The sequence below is a fragment of the Arachis hypogaea genome, chromosome 10 (genome assembly GCF_003086295.3).
Source record: "Arachis hypogaea cultivar Tifrunner chromosome 10, arahy.Tifrunner.gnm2.J5K5, whole genome shotgun sequence".
Lineage (NCBI taxonomy): Eukaryota > Viridiplantae > Streptophyta > Magnoliopsida > Fabales > Fabaceae > Arachis > Arachis hypogaea.
In genome coordinates, this window is record NC_092045.1 from 12,035,643 (window position 1) to 12,043,289 (window position 7,647).

The following is a 7,647-nucleotide window of genomic DNA, read 5'->3' on the forward strand; positions in this document are numbered from 1 at the left end:
CCACTTGAATGTTATGTTAGGTGATGGTGGCTTGGGAAGGGGGGCCTCCCCACACTTAGCCATTGCGATGTCTACGCTCTTGTGCTCTTCCCTTGTAACTTCCACCTCTTGACAACTTATATCAACTTCAACCTCTTCCTCTTGGTAGCTTCCTTCCAATTTGATATTTTCTTTGTGGCTTACCAAGGGTATGGGAGGTGAGGTATCTTCTTCCTTACCCTCTATGTCAAGCTCAATGGGAGAGGATTCAATTGTGGATAGGAACTCATCAATAATTGGATCCATCTCTTGATCAACATCTTCAAAGTCTTCAACCATGATATGCTTTGGAGGTTGCGCACCCTCCTCAACATCAATGTCAAGCTTCTTGGAAGAGTTTTCCATGATGCTACATTCCCATGGACTCTCAACGTCTCCTAAATCTTCAACCACTTCTTCCTTTTCTTCAATAACCATAGGTTCCTCCAATTATTCTAATACAAAATAGCCTCCCTCATTTTCCACCGGGTTTTCCAATCCCTCCTTCATGCTATGATCTTCAATGGATTCTTCACATGTGGCCACGGAAGCACCTTGAGTGTTCAAAAATTTGTGGGTTAAGGTAGACACTACTTTGGTCAATTTAGTCACAAACTCTAGGGTGTTCCTTTGCATATCCGCTTGTCCTTGAAGTAGCAATGTGAGAGAGTCATCTATTGGGGCTTGAGGTGGATAAGAGGGTTCATTATTTTGGAGAGAGGGTTTATAGTAGGAAGGTGGTTCTTCTTGGTAAGGGTATGGAGATGGTGTGCATTGAGGTGGTTCTTGAGAGTAATTGTGTTGGAATGGTGGTGGTTCCATGTATGGTTCATATAGCTCATAAGGTGGTGGGTATGGTGGATAAGGATTGGGGTCATATGGAGGGTTTTGGTGATATGGGGCTTGTGAGCAAGGTGGTTCAAAATCATGTTGAGGGGGTGGTTCATAGGCATGTGGTAGTGGTTGTTGACAATCACAATAAGGGTTACCACAACCATTAGATTGATATGCATTAGGATAAGAGTTATACCCATAAGGAGTTGGAGGTTGTTGCCAAGAAGGTTGATCAATCCCTCGAGGCTCTTCCCATCTTTGGTTGTGCCCAAATCCTTGATGCATATTACTATTGTAGTTCCCATTTCTTATAACATAATTTGAGCCAAACTCATAGCCAAAGTGAGGATGAGAATTCATAATAGCAAAGAAAACAAAAATTAACAAAGATAAGCAACGAAGTCCTAAACCTAACAAAAACTAACAAACAAGCAAAAGACAAACATATTCACAATATTCACAATAACCAATAATGTAACACCATTGCAAGTCCCCGGCAACGGTGCCATTTTGATGATTAGATTTTTGACGGTTTAGAATTTTCCAAATGAAATCTCGTCGAAGTATAGTCTCTAAACCAACAATAATCCTCTCATACAAAAATTTGTTTGTCACAAGTACAAACCCCTAAAATCTATAAACCGAAGTATTTAAACCTCGGGTCGTCTCTCAAAGGACTTGCAGGGTAGTGTTCTTGTTATTGGTTATGGATTTATTTATTTTGGGGTTTTAGATGAGAACAATGAATAGCAAATGGTAATGAAATTGTATTAACAAAATGGTCTTGGCAAGGTTTGGTTGTCAAGGGTTTTCATCATTATCACTAGCCACAAGTATGGTAGTCGCAAGGATTAATCTCACTAAGTCATCCTTTAATCAAGTAGCAAAGGAAAGTCAAGTGAGTAATATCAATCCTAGTCCATAAGTCCTAGCTTTCCACTAATTGGATTAATGAAGGCTAGAGTTAATGGCTATCAACTATCAATCAATTGGACACTAGAAACTCAAGAAATCCTAAGTCACCTTCTCAAGCCAAGAACATAGAATTCTACTCTAACATCCTCTCAAGCATTTCATCAAACACTTGGAGGGTAATGAAAGAAAGCATTTTTATTTGTAAGAATAAAAAGAATCAACAACTAACAATTACAAAGAATTAACAAAACAACAATCAACAACATCACAATCACATGAATTATCTCAAATTGCATTATTAAAAGAAAACAAAAGAACAAAAATATCTCAATTACAAAACCTAGAAACAAAATAAGAGAAATTACAACAAGAGGATAGGGATAGAAAGAAGAACCAAAGTGTAGCAATCATCAATTGAAGGTAGAAGTAGGAGACTTGAATTAAACCTAGAACTATGAGATCCTAATCTAACCCTAATTCCTAATCCTAATTCTAGAGAGAAGAGAGAGCTTCTCTCTCTAACTCTAACTACTTCTAAACTAAACTATGACTAATGATCAAAAGTTAGTTGATTCCCCTTCAATCCTTGGCTTAAATAGCATCAGAAATGAGTTGGATTGGGCCCACAAGGCTTTAGAATTCGCTGGCCACGTTTTGCTTTAAGTGAACTAGGTGGCAGCAACAGCGCGTGCGCGTACTATGCGCGTGTGCGCCACCATACGTGTAGCAACTATGGCAAATCTTATATCGTTTCGAAGCCCCGGATGTTAGCTTTCTAACCCAACTAGAACCGCATCATTTGGACCTCTGTAGCTCAAGTCATGGTCGTTTAAGTGCGAAGAGGTCAGGCTTGACAGCTTTTTGGTTCCATCATTTCTTCATGAGTTCTCCAACTTTACATGCTTTTTTCTTCATTCCCTTGATCCAATCTTTGCCTCCTAAGTCTGAAATCACTTAGCAAACATATCAAGGCATCTAATGGAATCAAGGTAAATTATATTTAGCTATTTTAAGATCTAAAAAGCATGTTTTCACTCTTGAGCACAATTAAAGGAGAATATACAAAACCATGCTATTTTATTGAATAAATGTGGGTAAAAGGTTATAAAATCCCCTAAAATCAATACAAGATAAACCCTACAAATGGGGTTTATCAGCGGAGCTATGTCCGTTTTAGTGCACGTTTTTCGTTGGTCCGACTTCTTTTTGTCGGTCCGAGCTGTAGCTTTCGTTGGTCCGACTTCTTCTTGTCGGTCCAAGCTGTAGCTTTTGTTGGTCCGACTTTGTCGGTCCAAACTGTAGCTTTCGTTGGTCCGATTTCTTCTTGTCGGTCCAAGCTGTAGCTTTCGTTGGTCCGATTTCTTCTTGTCGGTCCAAGCTGTTGTAACCCTCTTTTTTGGACCTCATTTAAGTCTCTTTCAGGGGTTACTTTTGTAGGAGACCGACTTTGTTAGGTCAATCTCTTCTAAGTTATTTTTGTAATCCTCTTTCTTGGACCTTTGTCAGGTCTCTTTCAGGGATTACTTTTATAACTTTTTAGTGGTAGGAGTCCGACTTGGTTATGTCGGTCTCCATTAAGTTATTTTTTGTAGTCCTCTTTCTTGGATCTTTGTCAGATCTCTTTCAGGGACTACTTGTATAACTTTTCGTTTTGGGCTGACTTTGTTATGTCGTGCCCTTCTAAGTTAAAGTAATCCTCTTTAATAGGGTTGGCCAGACCTCTTTCCAGGGTTTACTTATAACTTGGGTTGACTTGGTCCGACTTCTGAACGTCGGCCAATCTTTAAGTTATTATTTTAGCTATCCGTAAGACCTCCTCAGGTTTTTTTTTGGATTGCTTTCGATAACTTCTTACATTATTCTGTGTTCATCTTTGCCGATTTGTAGAAAGTGGTTGGCATCTTTAGATCGTCTTTTGGGTGAATCGCGTTTTCACCTTTATCGGACGATTATCTTTATCGTGATCGTGCAGTGAAATTGTTTTTCACTTTCTGCTGATCTGTTGCTTTATAATCGGACGATGAATACTTCAGATTAATGCGTCTTGGGAGTTTGTAGAGCAGTGAATTTTGGTTTTCACTTTGTCGACCTTTGTCGTGATCGGGCGGTGAATTTGGTTTTCACCTTGCCGACCTGTCGTGATCGGATGTCTTGGTAGGAAACTTTTTAGGGAATCTGCGAACTTTTAAACACTAAAATGAAGATATGAATAAGAATGTGTACATGTTAGTGCTTACCCTTCTAGGTCGGGCAATCTTTTAGATCTTGGCCTGGCGCCTTTTGCAGGCATGCCATGACCTTGGTAGCTCTCGCCCCTTGAGGTCGGACACTTTGTGGTGACCTTTTCCCAGTACTTCTGTGTCTTGGCAGGATCCTTTCCAATTAGCTGCTAGCTTTCCCTCTCTTGGTCGACTTGTTCCGATATTATTTAGGATGAGCTTTTTCGTTGTAGAGGATCATTTTGGGAGATCCTTCTTCGACTTCTACCGGTATCATTGCCTCCATTCCATAATCCAATCGGAAAGGTGATTCCTTTGTAGTGGAATGTGGAGTTATCCGATATGCCCATAGGACTTGTGGGAGCTCTTCAGCCCAAGCTCTCTTTGCGTCCTGTAGCCTCCGTTTTAACTTGGCTAGTACGACCTTATTGGCAGCTTCTGTTTGTCCATTAGCCTGTGGGTGTTCTACGGATGTGGATTGGTGCTTTATTTTCAAGTCGGCTACCAACTTTCTAAAGCCTGTGTCTGTGAATTGAGTGTCATTGTCTGTGGTAATGGAGTAAGGAACCCCACACCTTGTAACAATGTTTCTGTACAAGAATTTCCGACTTCTTTGAGTAGTGGTATTAGCTAGGGGCTCTGCCTCAATCCATTTTGTGAAGTAATCCACCCCTATAATGAGGAACATGACTTGTCCCAATCCTTAGGGAAGGGGTCCGAGGAGGTTGAGTCCCCATTCTACGAATGGCCAAGGTGATGTTACATTGATGAGCTCCTCTGTTGGGGCAATGTAGAAGTTAGCATGCTTTTGATGTAAAGCTTTGACTTTGTATTTGGGTTTTTGCTTTCTTGTTGCCTCCAAAGGGTGCCCTTGGACTTTCGTGTGAGTCCTGGGGTTTTCCTTTTACTGTTGTATCTGACGCTTGATATTTTGCTGTTATTGTCTGAGTTATTTCCATTATTTGTCCGAGTTGTTTGGTAATAACCTCATGGTTGACCTATGTCTTCTTGAAAAAATATTGCTGAGATGTCTACTAAGATCCCGGACGGCATGTCTGATTGACTAGATTCCATAGTTTTAATGCGTGTTACTGTGGCTGACCCTGAGTACTGTGTGCGACTTAGGAGGTTCCGTAGAATTTGTAAGGATAGGGATGAGGAGAAGAATTATGAGCTGGTGTCACCGGACCCTGAGGAGATTTGTTTTCCTTCCTTGTTGTGGTCTTGTAATGTGGTATGGATGAGGCTTCTGTTATTGCCCCCTGGTTTGGTGTTGGCTAGTTTTGAAAATGCATAAACTCGGGCATTCTGCTCCCGAGGTATGTGTCAGACTTCATATTCCCCGAAATGTCCGCGCTGTTTTCTATTTTTGTCCAGGGTCCCCTGAATTGTCCGAGCTGTTCTCTGGTTTTGTCCAGGGTCCCCCGAATTACCCGAGGTATTTTTTTTGTGGTGGGATCCTCAGCTTGGTTACTCCCTTCTATTTGTGAGGTGACTACTTGTGAGTCATTGGACATGGTAAGCTCCTACCTTCTTAGCTAGCCTAAAACCAGCCAGTAGTGCCTCGTATTCAGCTTGGTCATTTGGCTTGATTTGGCTTCCCTGATCGCTTTTCTATAATTACACCTGCACCACTCCCGGTTTTGTTTGAAGAGTCATCCATGTAGAGTTTCCATTTTGTAGGAGTTCCCGGGGTGTCAGTGTACTCTGTAATGAAGTCGGCCAAATAATATGATTTGATGGCTGTCTGAGCTTTATGTCGAAGATCGATTTTGACTGCCCACTGTAGAATTCTTCCTGCTAAGTCTGTTTTCTTGTAGGATGCCTTCGATGGGCTGGTTGGTCCGAACTCTGATAGTGTGAGCTTGAAAGTATGGATGGAGTCATCGAGAGGTGAGTATGGGGGCGTAGGCGAACTGCTCTATCTCTTGATAGTTTAGTTCGGCATCTTGTAGGGCCTTGATGATGAAGTAGACGGATTGTTGCCCACTTTTGTCTTCTTTAACTAGTGATGAGGCTATTGCCAGACTTCCCACTACGAGGTATAATATGAGCTTTTCACTTTCCCTTGGTTGGGTAAGAATGGGTGGTTGCCCCAAGAATTTTCAAAATCCCGGAAGGCTTGTTTGCACCCCGTAGTCATATTCAAACTTCTCTCCCTTCCTTAATATACCTCTTTGAGGTGTCCTTCGTGGGATGATTTAGAGATCCTTCCTCCTGCAAATCCTCCATGACATGTCTCTCAAGGGTGTGAGGTGGACGTTCAACTCGTTCGACCTCTTTGGTGTGAGACGTTCGACTTGTCCGACCTCTTTGGTGTGAGGTAGACCTTCGACTTGTCCGACCTCTTTGGTGTGAGGTTGACCTTCAACTTGTTCGTCCTCTTTGGTATGAGGTGGACCTTCAACTTGTCCGACCTCTTTGGTGTGAGGTGGACTTCTAACTCGTCCGACCTCTTTGGTGTGAGGTGGACCTCCAACTCGTCCGACCACTTTGGTTTTTGATTGAGCGAGTTGATGGGATCTTCTCAGTGTTGCATATTTCTTGGTAGATATCCACAACAGACACCCGAAGGGGGTGTAATTGTGGTATTTTCTAGGCTTCTCTCCATGTTGATCTTCTTTTTTCTTGGACTCTTTATCTTTATCCCGAGAGGAGTAGGAATGTTCGGTTTTTGAGATCTTTCCTAGTCGAGAGTTTTCCTCCATGTTGATGTACTTCTCTACCCGTTCCTGTACCTTGTTCCGAGATGTTTGGGTGCTTCTTGGATATTGAGTGGCTAAAAGGTCCTTCTCGTAGACCATTGATGAGACCCCTGATAGCTGCTTCTGTTGGCAGACTTTGTATGTCCAGACATGTTTTGTTGAATCTTTCCATGTAGTTGCGAAGGCTCTCTCGATCTCCTTGCTTGATCCCTAATAGGCTTGATGCGTGTTTGGCTTTGTCCTTCTGGATGGAGAATAACAGATTGCATCTGAGGCCTCCGTGAGATACATCCTACTTCTGAAATTGCTAAGATGATAGCTTGGATCTGATGTGCCGTCGTACGGAGTCATGTTGGGAGCTTTGAAGTCCTTTGGGACCTTTAGCTTTCATGATCTCTTTGGTGAATGGGTCTTGATCTTTGTGGGGGTTATCTTCGTCACTGGATCGAGCCGTCTCGGTTTTGAGATCAGCTTCGAGTTTTAAGAGCTTATCTTTTAACTCTCGGCGTCGCCTAGTTTCCCTTCGGAGGTCCTTCTTGGCTTCCCGTGAATGCTCGTCTTCTTTTTCGAGTTGTTGGAGGCGGTTTTGTTGAGCTTGTAGTGCTTCCGTGATTTCTGTGTTTGCAGGTTACTTATCTCCCCCGTTTTGGGGTGTGCTTTTGGGGGTGGCATCCGCATTTTTATGCGGCGTTTTATCCTCTAGATCTGAATCGTGGTCGTTGTCATGGTTGTCTGCCATGGTGGTGGGATGACTTCCAGGTTCCCCAGCAACGGCGCCAATGTTACGAGGGTTACCTGAAACTGTAGGTCGATCTCGGGTGAGATCTTTGGTGTTGGTCGGAGCCGACGTGTCCGGCAGATGTACGGCGGCCGGAGCTGGTGTGTCTGACTTGTTGGACTTGGTGGTGCTGCTGATCCTTCGTCCCCGGAGGGTGGGTGGGTACCTGCAAGGGACT